Here is a 24,043-nt window from a genome sequence, read left to right on the forward strand (position 1 = left end):
TTCTTCGTTTCTTCATTTTTAGCTTATTCTGGTATACTGGACACTCCCTGCTTATGGTTGCATGATTTTCATCAAGTCCTAGGTTCAATCGTTTATTGGTTCTTATACAGTTTATGCATTTATTTATATATTCTTTAGTACACTCTTTTGTCTTGTGGTTTCCATTACATTTAAAGCACACTTCCTCATTTTTACAGTTTACAGACTTATGATTAAATCCTTTACATTTAAAGCAATGTGTTATCTCTGTTCCATCAAATATTCTACATTTTTCCCATCCAATATTTATTTTTTGTACCAATAGTATTTTTGGGTATGTTTCATTATCTACTTTTATTTTAGCATTAAATATTTTTCTATTATTCCTCTTAATTTCGTATATTTTTATAATTTCCATTTTGCTTCCTTCTAGAATTTGATTTTGTTTCTTCATTTTTTCAATTAGTTCATTATTTTCGTATTTGAAACTTATATTCGTAACAACAATTGACTTTTCGATTTCATTTGGTACTTCAATTTCATATTCCTCACTCATTTCATTTTCAATTTTTTATTTTTTCTCGTTCATTTGTATCACTAAGGCACCATTTCTTCTATTTTCAATATTTGTAATTTTAAAGTTTACAGGGTCTACCTTTTTATTATCTTTGGTTTTTTCTATTTTTTGTTTTTCTTTTGGTTTTATAATTAAAGGAACCTGATTTTTAACTTCTGGCAACACCATATTATTCTTTTATGCATCTGAGAATGATAGTTTGTTTTGTTTGACACTTGTTTATTTTAAAGCTTTTTTTATTTCATTACACATTTTGACGTTTGATTGTTCTATATTGTTACATACTTCTTGGTTTTTATTTTCATGATCTTTTATTGTGCCGTAAAGTTTTTTAATTTCTTCAACGTTTTTTCACATGATTTTTGTGTTTTATCTATTATTTTGAGTCTCTCCTCGTACCTTTTTTCAATAGCTTGCAATAGTTGTTTTATTTCATTTTCATTTTGTTTTAGTGATGTCTCAAATTCTCTTTTATATTCTTTTAGATTTTGTTTGTTTATCCTTACTCCGTCTTGTATCTCTCCTAAAACAAGATCAACATTCCTTATGTATTGCATGCAATCCTCGCAAATGAACCTTATAAAATTATTTGCCTCTAGCATTCCCATTAAGTATTGATCCACTCCTGAATATTTTTTTGTACAGTGATATATTTTATCACACTTATCATCACATATTTTATGCCTGTCTCACCTCTAATGGGTGACTTGCATGTATTGCAATCAGTCATTGCTGGGCTGTTTTTAAATTAGTTTTTTATCCAAAATTTGATTTATTTTCAATAAACTTGATTATTCACTGTTGGGTATATAAATAATATGTATTTTAATAGTCTTTTTTCTATTTTTTTACACCTTATTATATATATTCTATATACTCTTATTTCAATCAGAGTTCTTCGTTTTTGCTTCTTATAGTTTTTACGTTTTTGTTTATTATTAATCCGGGTACTACATTCTTAATTTCATGTTTCTAGGTTCAATATTATAAAAAATTCAAAAACTACCAGTCGAAGAACGAAAAAGTACCAAAAAGTCCCCTTTTATAGATTCTCATTTACTCCGGGTTCTACACACTTAATTTCATGTTTCTAGGTTAAATTTTATTGAAAACTCAAAAAGTAACAATCGAAGGACCAAAACGTACCCTTTTTATATATTCTCATTTACTCCGGGCTCTAAATGCTTAATTTCATGTTTAATTTTAAAGAAAACTCAAAAAAGTACCTTTGTAGAACGAAAAAGTCCCTTTATTATTAATTTCATGGTTCGATATATATATATATATATATATATATATATATATATATATATATATATATATATATATACTAAAACCTGTCGTGCTTTGCTACTCCTGTCGATATAACATAAAAAAAATAAAATTTACAAAATATTACAAAATTACTAAAATAAATTGACTTAATATTTACAATTAAAATTTTTCTTAATAATTATTTCTTTGGGGTATACAATATTTTTCGTTTGCCCCTCAGGCGCGTAGATATACAAATCTGAAGGTTTAACAAATCGCAAGCATGCAACATAAAGCTGACGATGTGAGAAGCTTGGATTTTCGAGATTTATTCCACACACTTGCAGGGATTGACCCTGACATTTGTTTATTGTCATCGCGAATGCCAAACGTAAAGTACTGCTCAAAAATATAGCGCACTTTCTGTTTATTATTTTCTCTTTTTATACCATTAAAAAAACTTTAGATAAAACATTTTTTTGCGGTATTTTAAAGCATATAGTCCAGTTTATTAAAACAATATTGAAATTTATTTTAAAATAGCAAAATAACTGCGCTAGAAAATATTTTGCGAAACAAGTCCTTAATTATTGATTCAAAATTATAGCGCATTTTAATTTAAATTCGCAATAATATATTGTTATATGAAATGTTTATCAATATTGGATCTCGGGATGATAAAATACTTCTGTCCCTATATTTTAAGACCCATTTGGTCCCAGTTGGCATTGAGTTGCCTAAGTGTAGCGAACATTTTGGGAATTTTTAACAAATTCATTCTTTTGCATTTTACAATCAATTTATGCAGCTATTTTAAATTCTGAAGACATGAATCGTTAATCAGTCAATCATAATATAATTTATAAACATTTGATAACAATTTAGTCAATGTTATTTGAGAACATCTCCTTGATAGATCCAACATTTCTAAATTTCGCGCGATAGCACTGAGCGTTTTTAATATTTGAACTATTCCTATAGGCCCAATAATATGGTCATATTTTCTACAAAAGGTTAAAATTTAGTGATCGTAGTATTTTCATATCCTTAAAAAAAGATAATTGGCAAAGAGAAAGGATGCTAAGACATGCACATGTACTAACTGAAACAGCACCAAGAAAAATGTTTTTAAAATTCTTTTAAATGGTAATTGTAGTTTCAGTAAATGGAAATTTTATTTTCAGAAAATGGAAAATAGAGGTCAATTCGAACGAAAACTATTATTTTTATTTAATTAGTATACAAATTTGTTATCAAATCGATGTAATACGATATTAGATATTAACGGATTTGTTCTTAAATTTTTTATATTATATGTGAGGTTTAGCTTGCATAGAATTATCATATTCAGATCATAGTAATGATGTGTTATTATTCCATAGATAATTATTAAACATTAGAATCAAGTTTTTTAAGATTTTATGGTGAAATTTGATAAAATTATTACAATTTGTATCATCACAATCTTAAATCTGCCAAAAAGTGACCCATGTTGGAGGGTCAGACTGGGAAAAAAATTTTAAAATTTCATTTCAAAGTTATCTCCAATGTCACAAGATATAATCCTAATTAAAAAAAATTGGACTATTGATCAATTAGGGGCATATTTTGACATAAAGTAATTTACTTTAAAATTAATGATCATTTTTCAATATTGTTTCAACTTATTTCAAAGAGTGCGCTATAATTTTGAAATAGTTTTTATGGTTAGTTTTGTATAAAAAGCTCTATTACCGTCATTTTGCCGTCTTACGCCGAATTTCGATACTTTTTACATAAACTGGACTTCGTTCTTGAATTTGCCATCAATCATGTTTTTCTAACTTAATTAATTGTAATAACATAAAAAGAATAAAAACCTAACAAAATGTGCGCTATATTTTTGAGCAGTACTTTATAGGAAATTGCAACCGTTTAAAGTCGAATGGCATTTGCGATGTTATCGTTGGGATCCGAGGTAGTAAGACATCCGTTCCTTTATATTGGCCAGTTATAATCGTTGCTTCGATTAAGTTGTTCACTAATTTCTTAACTGTTAATCAAGTACCATTACAAAGACGTGGTGGATCAATATTTCGCAATAAAATAATTGGATCCCCAATTTTCAACTTGAGTTCGTGGAGTGGAGGGCCTGGTAATTCAAGTGTATTCAAAAATTCTACAGGATAATTTACGACATCATCATTATTTGTAACAGTATCGATGGATTTATATGTTTATAAAATACCATCGATTCTATTCAAAATAATATTATTGATACAATTAACGTCAATGTTTTTGGGTGCCAGGATAGCACGCTCACATAACCATTGCCTATTGTGTGATCCTGCCAAAGTTTCTATTCAAAATAATATTATTGATACAATTAACGTCAATGTTCTTCTGTGCCAGTAAATTACGTTGAAGATTTGGAAAAACACAATTTATTAACTCTTCCTTTGATTGTGTGATCCTGCAAAACTTTACACAATTTGTGGTTGGGTCAATTGGCATTTTTCCATATCCTAAATCCAGCAATTGTTTTGCAAAACCTAAAGTTGAATCATAATTTTGCAACAGTAACGCATGTTTGTTGTCAATTTTAACGTGTGAACATGTTGCCAGAGATATGATGATTTCAGGCAAGCATTTTCTATAACTTTTAGTGAGAAGTTCTTACATCGAGAAGTGTGAAACAAAAAATTCCATCGTTTCTCGATTTGTGAGTAAAAACTGTTCTGTAACTTAAAGTGAAAGAGGCTACACGAACTACGTTGCCATTGGAAATTTTCAATAAAACTGCTGTCAAAAACATAAAAATTAAAATAAGAAAACAAAAATTGCCGAACAAATTTATAAACGAAGAACAAATAAACAAAATGTATAGACATTAAATGAAAATTGTTCGAAAAATTATTCCACTAAATTCGCCCTTGGCAAATTCTAAGTTTACGCCCACGTACTTTTTTAGCATTTGCCTCTATATATCCGAAATTCCTCCTATTTTCAAAAATTAGTGAACAATATTTATTTTAATCTTAATTAATTATAAATATAACATTACTTTTTCATTATTTCATAGAATTCATGTTTAAATTAAATTTTTTTACTCAAAATTTTACTTACTGCACCGTTTTAAAATGTGAGTTTTTTTGACAGTTCAGTGAGAAACTTCTCACAAAATTTTCTTACAGAAACACTTTTACTCACAAATTTCCAATAACTTACGTCAAAAAACATAAATGACAGATAGTTCTCATAAAATTTTCTTACAGAAACACATGCATGTGAGAAATGATGTTTTGTTTCAATTCACATTGTTTTTTCTTCAATTTCACTGTTTCATGCGAGAAACTTCTCGATGAGAGAGTTACAGAAACGAGGCACAGGTTTCACAGGAAGTGTCTGGCGAAAATCACCCGCTAAAACAATTATTGCACCTCCAAATAAATTAGAATTACTTCTCATGTCCTTTAAAGTGCGATCAAGTGATTCTAAGGATTATTTGTGGGCCATGGTGCATTCATCCCACACTATTATTTTACATGTTTGCAGGATTTTACCCATTGAAGAATTTTTCTTAACATTACATGCATAATCTTTAGAAAATTGTGTTTTCAATGGTAATTTGAGTGCAGAATGCGCAGTTCTGCCTCCATCTAAAAGTGTTGCTGCAATACCTGATGACGCAATGTCTAAGGCAATATTCTTTTGTGATCGAACTTTAGCTAAAATCAATGAGATGATAGTTAGTTAGTTAGTTTGAAAGGAGGATGTATATACATCAAATCCGAAGAAATACACCTAGGCCTCTATCGGGCCTGTTGTGCGCTCCTTAACCAGTGCCTCAGGTGGGAATCGAACCCACCACCTCCGGTCTACCAGACTAGAACACTAACCACTAACCTACTGGAGGAGATGATAAATCAATGGAATAAAATCCTCCTTGTTGATTTGTAATTGCTGGCATTATTGTATTGTATGCCATTTTCTGCTCTAGTTGTAGATACGGTAAATTTTCTGCCACCAAATTCTCTAAATCCCATTTCACGTTGCAGATCTTGGTAATTTGCTCTAAATAATTATATGAATACTTACTACAGATACATTAATTTAAGTATTTTCTTTATCTTCATTTCTCTAAGCTATACCAAGTATGTTTTGCTATCCTAAAGTTATAATAATTAAAAAACTTCCTTTACGATTTTTGAAGATTCTTGCTCTTACAGTTTCCCAGATATACGAATTTTTGCATTTTTTTTTGCAAGCCCAGAGTTCTTCGTGTCTCTAATAGCTTTCCAGATACACAATTTTTTGTACTTAATTCATATGGGAGGTACCAAGACTGCCTAAAAGTAGCTAGTCCGCTCATTTTGGTCCTAAACATTCAATTTGATACTAAAGTTCCTCCGAAAAAAATGAGTACTCTAGCTGTTATATATTCTCAGATATACTAATTTAAGATTTTCTTTATATGGGAGGTGCCACGCCCACTGTATCTAGGCTGCTAATTCATTCCCATATATTCATATGGATGTTAATGTTGTCCATACAAAATTTGAGGACTCTAGCTCTTAAAGTTTCTGAGATTAGCTTAATACTTATTTTGTAAATGGGCGTGGCATGTCGCCCACTTTAAATTTTGAAGTAAAAAGTAGCATATAGTTCCTTCCAGACGTACAGAAAGACACTATGAAAATTAATCGCTCCAGCCGTTTAGCTGACTATAAAGGCCAAAACAAACAAAAAATAAATAAACGTACAAACACACATTCATTTTTATACATATAGATCCATATAGGAGGTACCAAAACCCCCTTATGAAAGTCCACCCATTTTTCTCATAAATATTCACGTGGATGTTAAAGGTCCTTGTGAAAAATTAAGATTAAGATTCTATCTCCAATAGTTTCCCAGATCAACGAATTTTAATATATAACTCATATGGGAGGTACCACGCCCCCTTTTGCTAGTCCGCCCATGTTTTGTCCTAAACATTCAATTTTATACTAAAGTTCCTCCGAAAAAAATGAGGACTCTAGTTGTTATATTTTCTCAGATATACTAATTTAAGATTTTCTTTATATGGGAAGTGCCACGCCCACTATAGCTAGGCTGCCCATTCTCATGTGTTCATATGGATGTGAAAGTTTCGCATACAAAATTTGAGGACTGTAGCTCTTGCAGTTTCTGAGATATGTATGCGACTTTTAATACTTATTTTGTATGTGGGCGTGGCACGTCGCCCACTTAAAATATTGAAGTAAAAAGTAGCCTATAGTTCCTTTGAGACATACAGGAAGAGACTGTGAAAATTTCAGAAAAATTGGTTCAGCCGTTTAGCTGTCTATAAACTCCAAACAAACAAACATACAAACACACATTAATTTTTATATTTGTATATAGATTTTGTTCAAAACATACATGTCGAAATCCACTGTGAAAATTAAAAAAATCTATCACGTAAATTTTGAGAAAAGTTTATGTAAATCTTCTAAGTCGTTTTTTTTATATATGTAGGAATTTTCATTTTTTACAATAATTTAAGGGAAACGTGCATTTCATACAATAAATATCAAAAATACCATTAATTTTATTAGATTTTTGTACTTAATATTTGTTAAAATTAGTAATTTTAAAATCTTACTTAGTATGAGAAGAAAAAACCAAGTTGACCGACTGCTTAACGAATTTTTAAATATAATGGGTAGTTTTACACTGAATGAATTTTAATGCAATTCAAAATCAGTTATGAATGTTTAATGTTTTTTCATATTTAATTTTATCGAAATCACGCTAAAAAATAATTTAAATATTAATAATTAATTCGTAATAGCTTTAATAGTGCAATTTAAAATAAATGACACGCTAATCACCCTAATTATGTATGTCGTTGTCGACACAAAGTCGCGTCGACGACTTAAAAATGGTATTTGCATTGTCATTATCGATAACAATTGCTGTTGACAATAATTTGCAATTTTGTAAGTCGCTTTAAAGTCAATGTTGTGTTGAATCGACTTCGTTTCTGTCGACACGGGATTTGGCGACGACTCTTACAAGAACTTAACATTTGTGTCGGTGAATTTAATAAAATAAAGTTTGAATTAATTAAAAATGGAGAAAAAAATAAAAATTACCAACGGAAAGCAATTTGAAACCCTAATGTCGGAACTGGAAAAAAATCCATGCTTGGCAAACGATTGGGAACAAATCGCAGTTAAGCTGAACTCTATTGGGCCACCTATTAGAGATAGCGATGGTTGGCAAAAGGTAATCAATAAATTTATTTTATTTAATTTTTTTAATGCGCAATATATTTTTAGGTGTGGAGAGATTTTTAATGTAAAGTGAAAAAGAAATTGGCTCAGAATAAAGCCGAAGTAAACGCAACGGGCGGCGGAACGTTTAAACAATTTTCACTATCATCATTGGAAGAAGCTGCAGCTAACCTAATGCAGTTCCAAAAACAATTAAATCCCGAAGGTAAAGCACATGAAATTCAAAATAGATGTGAAGAAATCGAAAACTTGATGGAAAATATTTTGGATGAAGAAGATATTTTGCCATCAACTTCAAATATTAATAACAATCCCAATCAACAAACACCTAATAAAAAGAAAAAAATTAAAATTCATAAGAATATTGAACACCAGGAATTATTGGAAAAACACACCGACATGCAAAAAAAAAATATTCCGTGAAATCTCTAATACTATGACCGATATAAAAAATGCCATGAAAGAGTCAAGTCGGTATCAGCGAAAGCTGTGGGAGATTGAACAAAAAAAATTAGTATGATGGAAAGGCAACACCAAAGGGACGAGCAATTATTTGAATTTGAAATGAAACTAAAGAAGATTAAAATGGAAATAAAAACAAAAGAATTGGAGGTCTTAGAAAAGCAATGTATGTAGTACTTAATGTATTTTAATTATTTCTTCCTTTATTATTTTTTATAAAAATGAATTTTTATCTAGTTTTTAATATACATTATAATAAAAAGACTGAATTTCATTTACAGAAAACTTGCTTTTATTTGTTCTCTTATCTCTGAAGCTTCAGTATTTTGTGAATTTTAGGTGTGATCAACTTCAAAATTATCACTCATATTTTCAGAATTATTTATAATCCCCGAGTCGTTTCCAATATCAGTGTGATATTCTATACATACGTTATGTAATGCCGCACAAACGTTTACAATATTTGTTGCTTTTGCAGGTTTATAATGAAGCTGGCGAGCTCCAAGTAAACAGTGAAAACGATTTTTAAGAACACCAATTGTTCTTTCTACAATATTTCTGGCCTTAGCATGTTTGTTGTTGTTCTATAGTGGACCGATAAGGTGTCATTAAATATGGCTCAAGAGGGTAGCTAGCATCACCTACATGTATTAAAAATATTTTTTTTTATAAAATCCAATAAGAATATTATTCATAATATGACTTTTTTTAATATTACCTAAAAGCCAACAATTTCTCTTACTAGCATCGTAACGTTGACGTAGAACTTGTTTTACACTGCTAATATTCCAAATTAGGGAATCATGAGATGATCCAGCATATCGAGCATCTAAAAATCTAATTCTCATTTTGTGATCACAAATCTAAAAGAACTAAAAAATTTTAATAATGCGTTCCATCTACGCAGCCAATAACTCCCGGAAATCCAGTTTTCTCAAAAAACTCTAATTTAGCTTCAGCCTTTTCTTCTTCTGTCATCTCAAATTTAATAAATAGTGGGCATATGACCCTTTGCAAAACGTCTAAAGTCTCTTCCAAAGAAGTTGTGGATTGTGATAATCCAAGATTGAAGTCATTGCCAACACTTAACTGGTACGATCCTTGCGCCAAAAACCGCAATGTCGTTGCAAGTTTTACCGTGTTGGATATAAAGGTTGATCGTATTCTACTCTTCGTTAAGGGCTCTATTTTTTCCAAAACAAATTTAAACGCTGATTTGTTTAAGCGAAAATATTCAACAAATCTGTAATAAAATAAAATTTAAGTACCTTTTTCGATTTTGGAAATACTCACCAGCTTATAAGAAAATGTTGATTACGTACTTACTATCCGGCAATTTAAAGATTTCCGATCTTTGCCTCAAAATTTTTCTTTGAAGCTTTAGGTATTTTTTTATTTTTTTCGTCACTTGAACTTTCACTTTCCGACATAAAAAACATTTTTGATACAGATAAAATTCAAATAAAATGCAACAAATGTCACGAAATTAATAGAGATGATATTTATTTAATTTAAATTATCGATAACATGTCAACGCAACAGCCTTAGAAAATACCGAAATAGCGTCGTGAATGTTAAAATCATGCATGTTTCACCTGAATATGAACCAGTTCATTATCAGTTGAACCCATGCATATACTACTTTTTTTGCTGGGTCATGATTTAAAAATATAAAAGGTTGTTTCAATATAATTTTTTGACAAGAAACGAGATATTTGAAGTTTATTTTATTGTAAATATTTGTAAAAAACGTTGCCACATTTATAAAAAGGACAAAATACTTTGAGAAATTATGAAAAATATATGTGTAGTTAATACTAATAAAAATATTACGAACACAGTTGTTTAAATTGCAAAACTTTTACAACAAGCACTTTGCAATTCTCTCATTAAAACAGCTGTCAATTGTAAACAACAAAATAAATGAAGCTAAAACAAAAGAGTCAAAAATTATTCCAAACAAATTAAAAAGTGAAAAACCAAACAGAAAGTGGACAATATATAATATAAATGTTCTTTGATTATTTGGAGGAGGCACCAAGTATAGATGTACGTTTTTTTTAAACAAATAAGTGTTTTTTTACAAACCGCGGAACTGTTACAAAAAAATTAATGTTGTTGAGGCCGTATACATAGATGGAAAGTAAGGTATCTACTTATAAATAGGCGAACGTCTTACATTCAGTCCAAGTTATTTCCTGGGCAACTTCTTCCAAAGATTATTGAAAAAAATCAAACATAAACTTTCATTAATTTTTGACTTCTATCAGCTGTTAAAAAGCTTAAATTGCTTTGCACTGCAAATTTCAAAGAAACCGCTCACAATCGTTAGCAAAATATTTGCAAGATTAAACTTTTACATGTTTGAGGTTTTTGTTGTTGTTGTAACAGCTAAAACAATACAATAATCTAATTGGGGGATTCTACATCAAAATGAATGAATGTCGTTCAAAGCTACCGTATACGAGGACTGATCCCATGGATCCTGCACATATCTGCATATGTATTCCTCGTATATGTGAAGATCCTTCCTGACATGGCTCGGGGGAGTATCCACCTGTGTGATGTTAAAGTTAGGATGACTCCTCCGATGACATCCCAGGAGGAACTGTTTAGTCAACATGACATTGCGTTCCTTGACCTTTGTTTCCTCGTGCAGGTGATATTCCGAGGTAATTTGTAAGCAGCCCGTTACATCCTTAGCGCGGCATTTTTGCAGCTTTGAATGTTTCTCCACTGGGTATACCTAAGCGAAGGTGACCACACTGGAGCAGCATAATTAACCACTGACCGACCAATCGTCAATCGGACCTTGTTTCTACTTCGCAATTGTGCGTGATTGCAGTGGCGTGAGCTGAGGAAGTAAAGGGGCTATCAAATGTGACCCCCAAGATTTTTGTGTGGTGCACGGTCGGAATTTGGACTCCATCGATCACGATGCCTAGGTGTTAGGTTTACTTCCTTCGTCCAGGTGGTAAAAAGTGTTGTTGACGACTTCGCTGGTGGTAATTGCAGGTTACGCGCAGTGAAGAACTGATGTATTTCATGGAGATAACCATTCACCAGAACGCATATTTCATCAATATTGTGGCCCGTCGCCATAATTGTACAGTCTTCCGCATATGAAATCACGTCCACGCCTTGTGGAGGTGTGGGGAGCTGAGAAAGGTAGATGTTATACAAAAGTGGGGTTATTACTCCACCTTAAGGTACACCTAGTGTTTAGAATTGATGTAACTACTTTTTTTGTAATACTTTTTATAACAACTTATAAAGCTTCTCTTTATTGCAACTTTGTTGGAAGATTCTAACGAGTAAACCGCTAAAGGTGCTTAAATATGGTTTGCCACCAAATGTATGCTTGTTTCGTTTGACATTATAAATCACTTTTGATTTCTCTACGACACAAGCACTACGTGCATATTACATTTAAAAACCATCTACTTCCACCAGGTAATATTTTGGTTTAAATAAAAAGAGATCTTCATCTTCATTAAATTTGAAATATACTTTTGTTTTATTTTTATATAAAATCTTGGGAATCTTGTTGGAGCTGAACACCTTGTTTAACTCTACGGGGTTTGGAGCGTCTGTCTCTAAACTCTACGAACGACTGACGGCCACTCAGATAATTCACGATCCATCTCTTCGTGTAGTTGGGCATTGTGGATTGCAGGATATCCTCGAAGAGTGAGGCGTGACTGACAGTGTTGAAGGCCTTCGACAGGTCAAGAGCCACTAGGACCGTCCATTCACAGGGCAATGGCGTTTCAGGTTAACTCTACGGGGTTTGGAGCGTCTGTCTCTAAACTCTACGAACGACTGACGGCCACTCAGATAATTCACGATCCATCTCTTCGTGTAGTTGGGCATTGTGGATTGCAGGATATCCTCGAAGAGTGAGGCGTGACTGACAGTGTTGAAGGCCTTCGACAGGTCAAGAGCCACTAGGACCGTCCATTCACAGGGCAATGGCGTTTCAGGTTTTTTGCTACATTCGCTGGATATTGTTCATTTCCCCATAACATTTTTAGATTACAATTTTTGTAACATACTATGTTGGAATTGATTTGCAATCGTTTTGCTTTAAATGGCCATTGTAAATATGGATTTCAGGATGGTATGTATTTGATATTGGTGATGATTTAGCTGGGGTGTAGGCAGAATATTCTTCTTGAAATAGGTTTCTTCTTTATTTATTTTATTTACTCCTTCTTGAAATAAGCGTCATGTTTTTAATTCTTTTTATTTTGTGTTTCAAATAAAGTATTTTTTCTTTGAAAATAAATAAAATTATGAGCATGATGTAATAAGTGCATCCTGAGTACGAGTATATGAATATGATAGATTCCCCACAGAAAATGTATAGCTTACAATACCGATTTTGTGTTACTTAAGGGCCAAATAGACTACACAAGCGGCTTGACAAAAATACAAATATTTTACGTTTGTGCAATCCTGTTGTGTAGTGTATGAGGGTGTTTCGTGTTTTTACAAATGGTTGCGGTTTGTTTGTAGAAAAATCAAAAAAAAATTTTTTTTTTACACACATATTGAATTGGCAGCTTCAGAATGACACAATAACTGATATCGTCACGTAAAATGCAAAAGGGCGTAACCAAAAATTTTAAAATTGACTTATTAATTGAAAATGATGCACAGCATAAAAATACATATTTTTAGAAATTTTCAGAACTCTCAAAAACTCCGACTTTATTAACTAAATTCAAAAGGGCGTAATAACAAATTAGTTTTTTCCACAATCAAAAGGGCGTAACAACATGATATATACAATTTTGGCAAAATTTTAATTAAATTAAATAATTCTATATTTAGGTATTCGCTTCCATATGATATGTACCAATTTTATAGAAATTAAGTTCATCGATGTACCCAACATCTCACTGTTTTGAAATATTAAAATTTATATCAATATCTTATATTAATACATGAAAAATCACTTTAACATTAACTGGTGTTCAATATAAAGTCGAATATAAGTCCAATAATGGATCTATTCTGAGAAAACTTGAATATCGCTATTAATACGAGGTTTTTCAACATCAGAGTGATTTTTAAAAGAGGGATTATTGGCTAAACTGTACAGGATTTGAAAGATATATTAATTTCTTAAAAAAAAAACATATATCTCGAATTTTATCTTAATATAATTTTATTCAATAAATTTTCTAAAAATAAACTAGTTTTTAATACAATTTGAAAGATATAGTTCACATAAAACGTGGCTTAGTTCCACTTTATCACGATTCAAATATTTGTAAGTCAATTATAAATGTAAGTCAAATATAAATTTTAAATCGTCTGATCCATATTAAATTTGATAGAGGGGTTATATAATAAAACAATACTTTTTTATGCTTATACTAGTTTAGTTTATTCATCTCGTTTCACTTTAACGTGGCTTAGTTCCACTTTATCACGATTAAAATATTTGTAAGTCAATTATAAATGTAAGTCAAATACAAATTTTAAATGGTCTGATCCATATTAAATTTGATAGAGGGGTTATACTAGTTTAGTTTATTCATCGCTTAAGTAGAATTTTTCAGAAGGTTTTGTCTGTTATAGTTAATTAATGACAGAGGTTGTTATATGGGAACTAGAGTCAAATTTAAACTAATCTTAACGATACTTTACAGTATGATTCTTGGCCAATAAAGGATGCTGATGTTGAATTTGTTCACGAGTTTTGATGTAATTATGAACCGATATTAGCCATTTCCAACAAAGTTTGTATTTGCGATAAATAGAACGTATGTATGTATACATTCAGTATAATTATATCATTAATTGCTTTCAAGCTATAAATATTAAACCGTTGTTAGGCCCTTTTGATTTAAAAAAGTCGAATTTAAAAGGGCGTATTCCACAAAACTTACAGAAACAGCTGAAAGAATATTTATTCGTCAAAAAATAAATGTATCATTGTTGTTAGATACTATTGTGAAAAAATCATTTTTATAATCTTTTTGTTTCGTTTTATTCAGTTTTTTATTTCTCCTGTAAATTTTTTCTATTTATATATATTTTTTTAAAAATGCATGTATCTACAAATTCATTCATAAGTATAGTATAAAGCCTTTCTAATTATCGCTAGATCATGAAAATAATTTTAAGCAATAGGTAGGCAGGTAGGTAGGTTGATAAGAGGATGTATACCACATCAAATCCGAAAAAATACACCTAGGCCATTATCGGGCCTGTTGTGCGCTCCTTATCATGAAAAAAAGGAAATTGAATGAATCATTTTTCAGTGTTCAGAAACTCAGTTTCCTGAACGTAATTCCTAAGAATCTTCCAAGTAGTGTTAGGTTAGGTTAGGTTGATAGGAGGATGTATACTACATCAAATCCGAAGAAATACACCTAGGCCACTATCGGGCCTGTTGTGCGCTCAATTCAAGAAAAAAAAATTGTCCACTGAATCTATTATTTTTCCATGTTCAGAAACTCAGTTTCCTGGACGTAATTCCTAAGAATCTTCCAATCGGTGTTGGTTAAGAATGTTATTTCCGGAATAACATCACATCCAAGATACTTGGATCTAACTTCGACGAATGCCTGACAATGGCAAAGAAAGTGCTCCAGAGTTTCACTATCCTCTCCACATGCTCTACATTCGTCTGAATCCGCACGTCCAATTTTGTATAGATGTGCTCGTAATCCTGTGTGTCCACTCAGAATACGTACCATCATACTAACCTCAGACTTGCTCATTTTGAGGAGATTTCTCGTCTTGCTCTCATCAGGGTCACCCCATAGAATCTTTGTGGTTCTACCCACCATTTCATTATTCCAAGAGGCCTTATGGGATTCTCTCATCCATATTTTTAATTCAGCTTTTGTTGCGTCGAATGGTTTTGCGTTTGTCAGGTTAACTACATCGAGCTCCCTTCCCTTTAAAGCTATTACATTCGCCCTTTCGTTGCCGACTACTCCCGAGTGGCCTGGTACCCATATGATGTGAACCTTACCTCTGGGAGAGTATTCAGTTAAAGCTTTCTTACAATCCAATACGGTCTTAGATTTAATTCTATCACCTGATATCGCACTAATTGGCTTTTGGCTGTCGGTAAATATATTAAGCCCTGTGGGCGCCATATTTATTCTAATCCAATTTACACATTCCATTATTGCTCGTATTTCTGCCTGGAAGCTTGTGTTATGACTTGGTAAACGGTGGTATATTTCTGTTTCTGGGTCTTCAATATAGAACCCCAGGCCCACTTTGTCCCCTAATTTAGAGCCATCCGTGTAGCAACGGATTCCTACTGGTATTCGCTCTAATGTTCCGCTTGACCAAGACATTCTATCTGGGATTAGCGTTTTAAAGTTTCCGACATATTCTGTGTCTGGTATGCGATCAGGCACGTCCGATGAATGTATATAACCTTCCAATGTGTCCAGTATACATTGATGACGTGTCCTATAACCGTTTTTGGCCAGTTCGCCTAAAGTAAAGAGCCGTTCGGCAGTAAGCGCCGCCTCATATCTTATATATGTTTCAATGGGTGGAATATCTAGCAACGTTTCCAGAGCCTTGGTTGAAGTAGTACACATGGCACCACTTATACCCAAGCAGCATGTACGCTGAACTCCCTGTAGTAGTTTGATATTACACTTTTTGTCCAAAGCAGTCCACCAGATTATTGAAGCATATGCTAGAATTGGTCTAATTACACTTTTATAAAGACAATTTGTCATAGTAGGACTAAGACCCCATTTCATGCCTATGGTTCTCCTACATATCGCCCAGCACCGATGTGCCTTGTTGATCCTATCCTCTATGTGGTGTCTCCATTTTAATTACCGGTCAAGTATTACACCTAAGTACTTAACTTTGTCTGTCACCGGTATCTTCTTGCCCAGGAAGCAAGGTTCAGTATATGTAGAAAGATTTGTCTTTCTTGTGAAAAGACAGATTTCCGTCTTCGCCGGGTTAACATTGAGGCCTCTCGGTTGAGCCCAGCTCAAGGCCGTATTCAGAGCCTCCTCAGCTCTTCTACGCAAGTAATTTGGATCCTTTCCCTTTTCCCAGACAGGTCTAAGTCCTTTCTCGGTTAGGGTCCTTAGGAGGCTATTAATCGTGGTAACCCAGAGTAAAGGTGACAAAATGCCACCCTGTGGTATACCGCGAAATACCTTTTTCCTGATAGTTATATCGTACATCTCGCAGCTTATCCATCTGTTCCTTAGCATGTAGTTAATCCAGTTACGGAGCACCCGGTCAACACAAAACTGGTCTAGGGATTGGATAAGGGTATCAGTGTGCACGTTATTGAAAGCGCCGTCGATGTCAATGCATACCGCCAGTGTATACAGTTTGCTATCGAAAGATTCACCTATGTAGTGGACGACTTAGTTTTAAGCGGTTTCCACCGATTGTCCCTTTACATAAGCATGCTGCTTATATTTAAGGTCTTTGTATGGTATGCTGCTTTTAACCATGCTATCGACTATCCGTCCCAAGGTTTTAAGTAGGAAGGACGTAAGACTTATCGGTCGATAGGACTTAGGTGTCGCATAGCTAGGTTTCCCAGGTTTGGGTATAAATATTACCCCTGCATCCTGCCATTTAACTGGGGTATATGCCAATTTTAAGCATGCAGTGAATATCTGTGACAGATGTACGGAAACCAGTCCCGCCTCCATCTGCAAAAGTGCCGGGAAAATTCCATCCGGCCCTGCAGCTTTATAGGGAGCAAAGCTCTTGATTGCCCCTTTAACCATGTCAGTTGTAATAACTATTTCCGTGTTACCCTCCCCTTCCTCCAATATCGGTTCATCTATGTTATTCGATATACCGGGTGGGAAATGAGAATCCATTAGGAGTTTCATTGTCTCCTCCATATCCTCAAGCCTCCTGCCCGTGTCATCGATCATAGATTCCGGTTGGACATGAGTTTTGGATAGAAATTTTTTTATCTTCGATACGTCATTTACGCTATCTACCTGTTCACAGAAAAGTTTCCAGGAGTCTCGTTTGGCTTTTCGAACGATTTTCTTATATTCACCAAGTTTATTACGATACTCATCCCAGTATACTGCGGTCTTTTTACGTCGTGCCCGATTAAATAGTTTGCGAAGAGTCTTCCCAAGGTTCCGGATCTCCCCAGTTACCCAGGGTTTTTCCTGGGCAGATCTCCGCTCTCGCAGAGGGCAGCTGTCCTCGAACGATTCAACCAGGACACTTGTGAACGTTTCCACTTTGGCATATATATCCTCTTTATTTCGACATTGAAAAGTGTCCTGACATAAACAGTTCTTTAGTAAGGTCCCGAACATTGTCCAATTAGTTTTAGACTTATTCCGAGACTTTATCGGCTTTGGTGGTGGCCTTAGTATTTTGAATCTTATGTACCGATGATCAGAAAAGGAGTGCTCGTCCGAAACTCTCCAATCCTGAATTTCGTTTATAAGCTCTTCTGAACATATAGTTATATCTAATACTTCTTCTCTGATTCTATTGACGAAGGTAGCTTTATTACCTAAGTTCAATGTTATCAAGTCTTTAGTATTAAGGAAATCCATGAGGGCTGTCCCCTGCGATTGGTGTTTGTACTACCCCAAGCTACATGGTGCGAGTTGGCATCACAACCTATTACAATTTTCTTATTTTTTCTTTGTGCCTCTTCAACCAGTTTCATCAGATCCGACGTTGGTGGTAGTGTCGGAGAATCGAAAGGCATGTACACAGATGCAAGGGATATGTTGCCACGACCTTGCTTCAGCACCGTTGCATCCGATGTTGATAATCCTGTTGAGAGGAGAAGACATAAGTTCTTGTGACATAAGATACATGTTCTCGGGCGAGATCCTGTATCAGCGTAGAAAAGTTGGAAATTTACGTGATTTAATCCAGAAACCTTGTTGCGAATCGTCCAAGGTTCCTTGATTAAAGCTATATGTATTTTACCTGTGTTAATTTTAGCCATCAGGGCGTTGGTAGCTGTCTCGCTCCGATGGAGGTTTATTTGGATAACCTCAATCATGGTCATCCATTAAACTGTCTTCCAGCGAGTTGGTGGTCACCTCCTCGCTTTTAGGATTTGACTCAACATTGCCAGTACTTGCTAATGATGCTTTGGGTACTGTCTTAGGTGTTTTAGTGTCCTTGTCGGGGCCGGTTTTGACAGCCCTTTCAATCGGCGCCTTCCCAATTTTGGAAAGGGCAACTACACTTTCTTCTGGCGAGTTAATGGTAAATTCCTCGATTTTAGGATTTGACTCCTCAACGTTATCAGTAGTGGATACTGATGCTGTGGTCTTAGGTTTTTTAGTGTCCTTTTCGAGGCTTGTTGTAACAGCCCTTCCAATCGGCACCTTCCCAATTTTGAATATGACAGCTTTAGAGGCGAAGTAAGCCCTACCTTTATTGTTGGCAAGACTAGCCATGGATTTCTGGTCAATACCTATTACAAATGAAGTTCCCTCAGGTTCTTCTTTCCTGTAAAAGACATCCCATTTTTCCACGGCCAGCTCAGCATTTTGACCACCAAGAATTTCTAGTATACGTTCATTAGCCAGTTTACTGTCCCATCCTTTTATGTAGACAGTGGACTTTAAGAGCACCGGAAGCTCGCTCTTCCGGCTCTAGCGCCGTCCCAGGGAGGAGGGATACTTTCCACCAAGTTCTTTAGGGTGCTAACACATTGGTGAGATGCCAACCTCATCAACATCACGCCCATGCTGAACTCGCAGCTCTCGCTCTCTATTGGTTGTTTGCCCTTAGAAACGATTGCATGGTCCACTATCTTATTGTTGACCAGGTCTTCTATTTTACTCTGTTGGTCTATTTGAATTTTGCCTGCGGATTAGCGGCATCGTAAACTGCATAGCAGAGATCGTCCCGGTGCCTACTTCTGGCAACTTTGGCGTAAGATGGCGGCTCTTTTCCTTTTCCTCCGTCTAGCTTCTCTTTCCTCGTTTTTCGGGGCTTCTTTTGAGATTCCCTTACCTTTGAGGTTGATTTCGCCGACGTGTTCGTCTTCGGAATATCTGGCTTGGCGTTGTCACCCTTACTCGCAGGATTCCCACTTGAGATTCCTTTGAGTGAAGTATGGCTTGGCTTCGACTTTGTATTAGAAGACGTGGAGCTCTTTTTCTTCTTAGGTTTATTCTCAGTTGTCAACTCCTCGGGAGACCTGATCCTTTTTGCCTCAGATCTTGTGAGAGAGTCCGATTTTTCCTTTGGAGTGTCGTGGAATTGACTAACTATTATTTCCCGAAGCATCTTTTTCAACTTCCTCCTCTGTGCTCCAGAAAGTCTTTTCTTAGTAATAGGTAGTTTAGCTATGCTATCACTCACAACTTTCACCATTTGCTCTACTTCATCCTTTTTGGGATTTGCTATAATGGTATTATTATTATCATCTGAGGATTCAGAGTCGGAACCCTCACCTATATTTAAAGGCTGAGGTAGCTTAGAGCTCTCTCCGAGTACATCCTTCTCTTTCACCCCTATATTTTTGCCAGTGGCATGCTGTACACTTGATGCATTGTCCGCCACGGAGGCCAAGGTACCCACCTCCGTAGTAGTATTTTGCTCACGATTGCAGGATGACGACGACACGTGACTCGCGAGTAGATCAACACTTGCCGCCGGTACTGGGTTATTTAGGCCCTGCGCCGTAACTTTTATATTTTTATTTTTATTTTCCATATTTGTTTTTTCCAGTTTTTTGGTCCGCGGGGAATATAATATTCCCAGGTGGTGGACAATCTGCCCTCCCTCAGCATAAGTGAAATTAAAGCTGGGAGAGGACAGATGGTCCATCACCACCCCCTATCCGCCACCCGGGGACGCGCTCGGTAGGAAAAAACTGGAAAACTCCCCCGAGTAGTGTTAGTTAGGAATGTTATATCCGGAATAACATCACTTCCAAGATACTTGGATCTAACTTCGACGAACGTCGAATGTCCTCTCCACATGCTCTACATTCGTCTGAATACGGGCGTCCAATTTTGCAGAGATGTGCTCGTAGTCCGGTGTGTTCACTCAGAATACGTACCACCATAACTTCAGACTTACTCATTTTAAGGAGGTTTTTCGTCTTGCTCTCATCAGGGTTAGCCCATAGGTTCTACCCACTGTTTCATTATTCCAAGAGGCCTTATGGGATTCTCTCACCCATATTTTTAGTTCAGCTTTTGTTGCGTAGAATGATTTTGCGTTTGTCAGGTTAACTGCCTCGAGCTCCCTTCCCTTTAAAGCTATTACATTCGCCCTTTTGTTGTCGATTACTCCCGAGTGGGCTGGTATCCATATGATGCGAACCTTACCACTGGGAGAGTATTCAGTTAAAGCTTTCTTACAATCCAATACGGTCTTAGATTTAGTTCTATCGCCTGATATCGCCTTAATTGCCTTCTGGCTGTCGGTAAATATATTAAGCACTGTGGGCGCCATATTTATTCTAATCCAATTTACGCATTCCGTTATTGCTCGTACTTCTGCCTGGAAGCTTGTGTTATGATTTGGTAAACGGTTGTATATTTCTGTTTCTGGGTCTTCAATATAGAATCCCAGCCCCACTCTGTCCCCCAATTTAGAGCCATCCGTGTAACAACGGATTCCTAATGGTATTTGCTCTAATGTTCTATCTGGGATCAGCGTTTCAATGTTTCCGACATATTCTGTGTCTGGTATACGATCAGGCACGTCCGATGAATGTGTATAACCTTCCAATGTGTCCAGTATACATTGATGACGTGTCCTATAACCGCTTTTGGCCAGTTCGCCTAAAGTAAAGAGCCGTTCGGCAGTAAGCGCCGAACTAAGCGGGTGGAATATCTAGCAACGTTTCCAGAGTCTTGGTTGGAGTAGTACACATGGCGCCACTTATACCCAAGCAGCATGTACGCTGAACTCCCTGTAGTATTTTGATATTGCACTTTCTGTCTCAAGCAGTCCACCAGATTATTGAAGCATAAGCTAGAATTGGTTTAATTACACTTTTATAAAGCCAATTTGTCATAGTAGGACTAAGACCCCATTTCATGCCTATAGTTCTCCTACATATCGCCCAGCACCGATGTGCCTTGTTGATCCTATCCTCTATGTGGTGTCTCCATTTTAATTTCCGGTCTAGGATTACACCTAAGTACTTCACTTTGTCTGTCACTGGTATCTTCTTGCCCAAGAAGCAAGGTTCAGTATACGTAGAAATTTGTGTCTTTCTTGTGAAAAGACAGATTTCCGTTTTTGCCGGGTTAACATTGAGGCCTCTCGGTTGAGCCCAGCAGGTCTAAGTCCTTTCTCGGTTAGGGTCCTTAGGAGGCTATTAATCGTGGTAACCAAGAGTAATGGTGAAAAAATGCCCTGTGGTATACCGCGAAATACCATTTTACTGATAGTTATATCATACATCTTGCAGCTAATCCATCTGTTCCTTAGCAGTTACGGAGCACCCGGTCAACATAAAACTGGTCTAGGGGTTGGATAATAGTATCAGTGTGTGCGTTATTGAAGGTGAAGATATAAATATGTTTTTGTATTTTCACCGTATTTATGCAAAATTAATATTTTTAAATAAATTAAAATTCTCAAATAAAAGGAAATTTGACATATTTCCAAATATGTTTTTGTATTTTCACCGTATTTGTGCAAAATTAATATTTTAAATAAATTAAAATTCTCATATGAAAGGAAACTGATCCCCTACCCTTGCCTTTACATATTTAAAAAACGTTATGTTTTGAATTTTAACACCTTTTCATAGTAGTTGAAGAATATTTCGAATATCTTAAGTTTTACCACCATGAAAGGATGCAAACGGATGGTTCATACATCAAATGAAATGGAATTGATCGCCCTACCGTTACCTTTAAATACATTTAAAAAAAGTTGTTACCTCGATTTTTAGCGATTTTTTTCAAAGTTAAAATTTGATAAAATTTTCACTGTCTTTACCACCTAAAGGGTTATTGGAGAAACGACTCCCCTAATGTTACCATAAATAACATTATTAAAAAGTTAAAATTTCGACTTTTTACAAATTTTTCAAAAATAAAATTTCACAAATTTTAACTTTCGTCCTCATCTAAAGGGTTATTGGGGCGGGTCATACGTCAAAATAAGGGGAATCAACCCCCTTACCGTTACCTACAAAAACATTTATAAAAAGTAATTTTTTGATTTTTGACAATTTTTTCAAAGTTAAAATTTCACAAAATTTTAACTTTCGTCCCCACCAAATGGGTTAATGGGGCGGGTCATACCTCAAATTTACCTACAAAGACATTTTCAAAAAGTTGAAATTTCGATTTATGAAAAATTTTTTAAAGTTAAAATTTCACAAAATTTTAACTTTCGTCCCGAAATAAAGGGTTAATGGAACGGGTCATACCTCAAATTAAGGGAAATACGTCCCCTTACCGTTACCTACAAAGACATTTTCAAAAAGTTAAGTTTTGAAAAAGTTAGGTAGGTAGGTAGGTAGGTAGGTAGGTTGATAGGAGGATGTATACTACATCAAATCCGAAGAAATACACCTAGGCCACTATCGGGCCTGTTGTGCGCTCCAATTCAAGAAAAAAAAAAAAAAAAAAAAAAAAAAAAAAAAAAAAAAATTGTTCACTGAATGTATTATTTTTCCATGTTCAGAAACTCAGTTTCCTGGACGTAATTCCTAAGAATCTTCCAATCGGTGTTGGTTAAGAATGTTATTTCTGGAATAACATCACTTCCAAGATACTTGGATCTAACTTCGACGAATGCCTGACAATGGCAAAGAAAGTGCTCCAGAGTTTCACTGTCCTCTCCACATGCTCTACATTCGTCTGAATTCGCACGTCCAATTTTGTATAGATGTGCTCGTAATCCTGTGTGTCCACTGAGAATACGTACCATCATACTAACCTCAGACTTGCTCATTTTGAGAAGATTTCTCGTCTTACTCTCATCAGGGTCACCCCATAGAATCTTTGTGGTTCTACCCACCGTTTCATTATTCCAAGAGGCCTTATGGGATTCTCTCATCCATATTTTTAATTCAGCTTTTGTTGCGTCGAATGGTTTTGCGTTTGTCAGGTTAACTACATCGAGCTCCCTTCCCTTTAAAGCTATTACATTCGCCCTTTCGTTGCCGACTACTCCCGAGTGGCCTGGTACCCATATGATGTGAACCTTACCTCTGGGAGAGTATTCAGTTAAAGCTTTCTTACAATCCAATACAGTCTTAGATTTAATTCTATCACCTGATATCGCACAAATTGCCTTCTGGCTGTCGGTAAATATATTAAGCCCTGTGGGCGCCATATTTATTCTAATCCAATTTACACATTCCGTTATTGCTCGTACTTCTGCCTGGAAGCTTGTGTTATGATTAGGTAAACGGTGGTATATTTCTGTTTCTGGGTCTTCAATATAGAACCCCAGACCCACTTTGTCCCCTAATTTAGAGCCATCCGTGTAGCAACGGATTCCTACTGGTATTTGCTCTAATGTTCCGCTTGACCAAGACATTCTATCTGGGATTAGCGTTTCAAAG

The 24,043-nt window shown here is 34.9% G+C and overlaps 1 protein-coding gene and 1 pseudogene across 3 annotated transcripts in view; both read right to left on the reverse strand.

The window, feature by feature from the left end:
• The window catches only part of LOC119601163, a 164,888-nt gene that overhangs the window by 64,309 nt on the left and 76,536 nt on the right, over positions 1–24,043 (reverse strand). The gene's annotated exons all lie outside the window — the stretch shown is intronic.
• LOC119601164 lies at positions 8,808–9,380 on the reverse strand (annotated as a pseudogene).

The sequence above is a fragment of the Lucilia sericata genome, unplaced genomic scaffold (genome assembly GCF_015586225.1).
Source record: "Lucilia sericata isolate MDLA Ls3-8-SP2 unplaced genomic scaffold, ASM1558622v1 Contig000145F_arrow, whole genome shotgun sequence".
Taxonomy (NCBI): Eukaryota; Metazoa; Arthropoda; class Insecta; order Diptera; family Calliphoridae; genus Lucilia; species Lucilia sericata.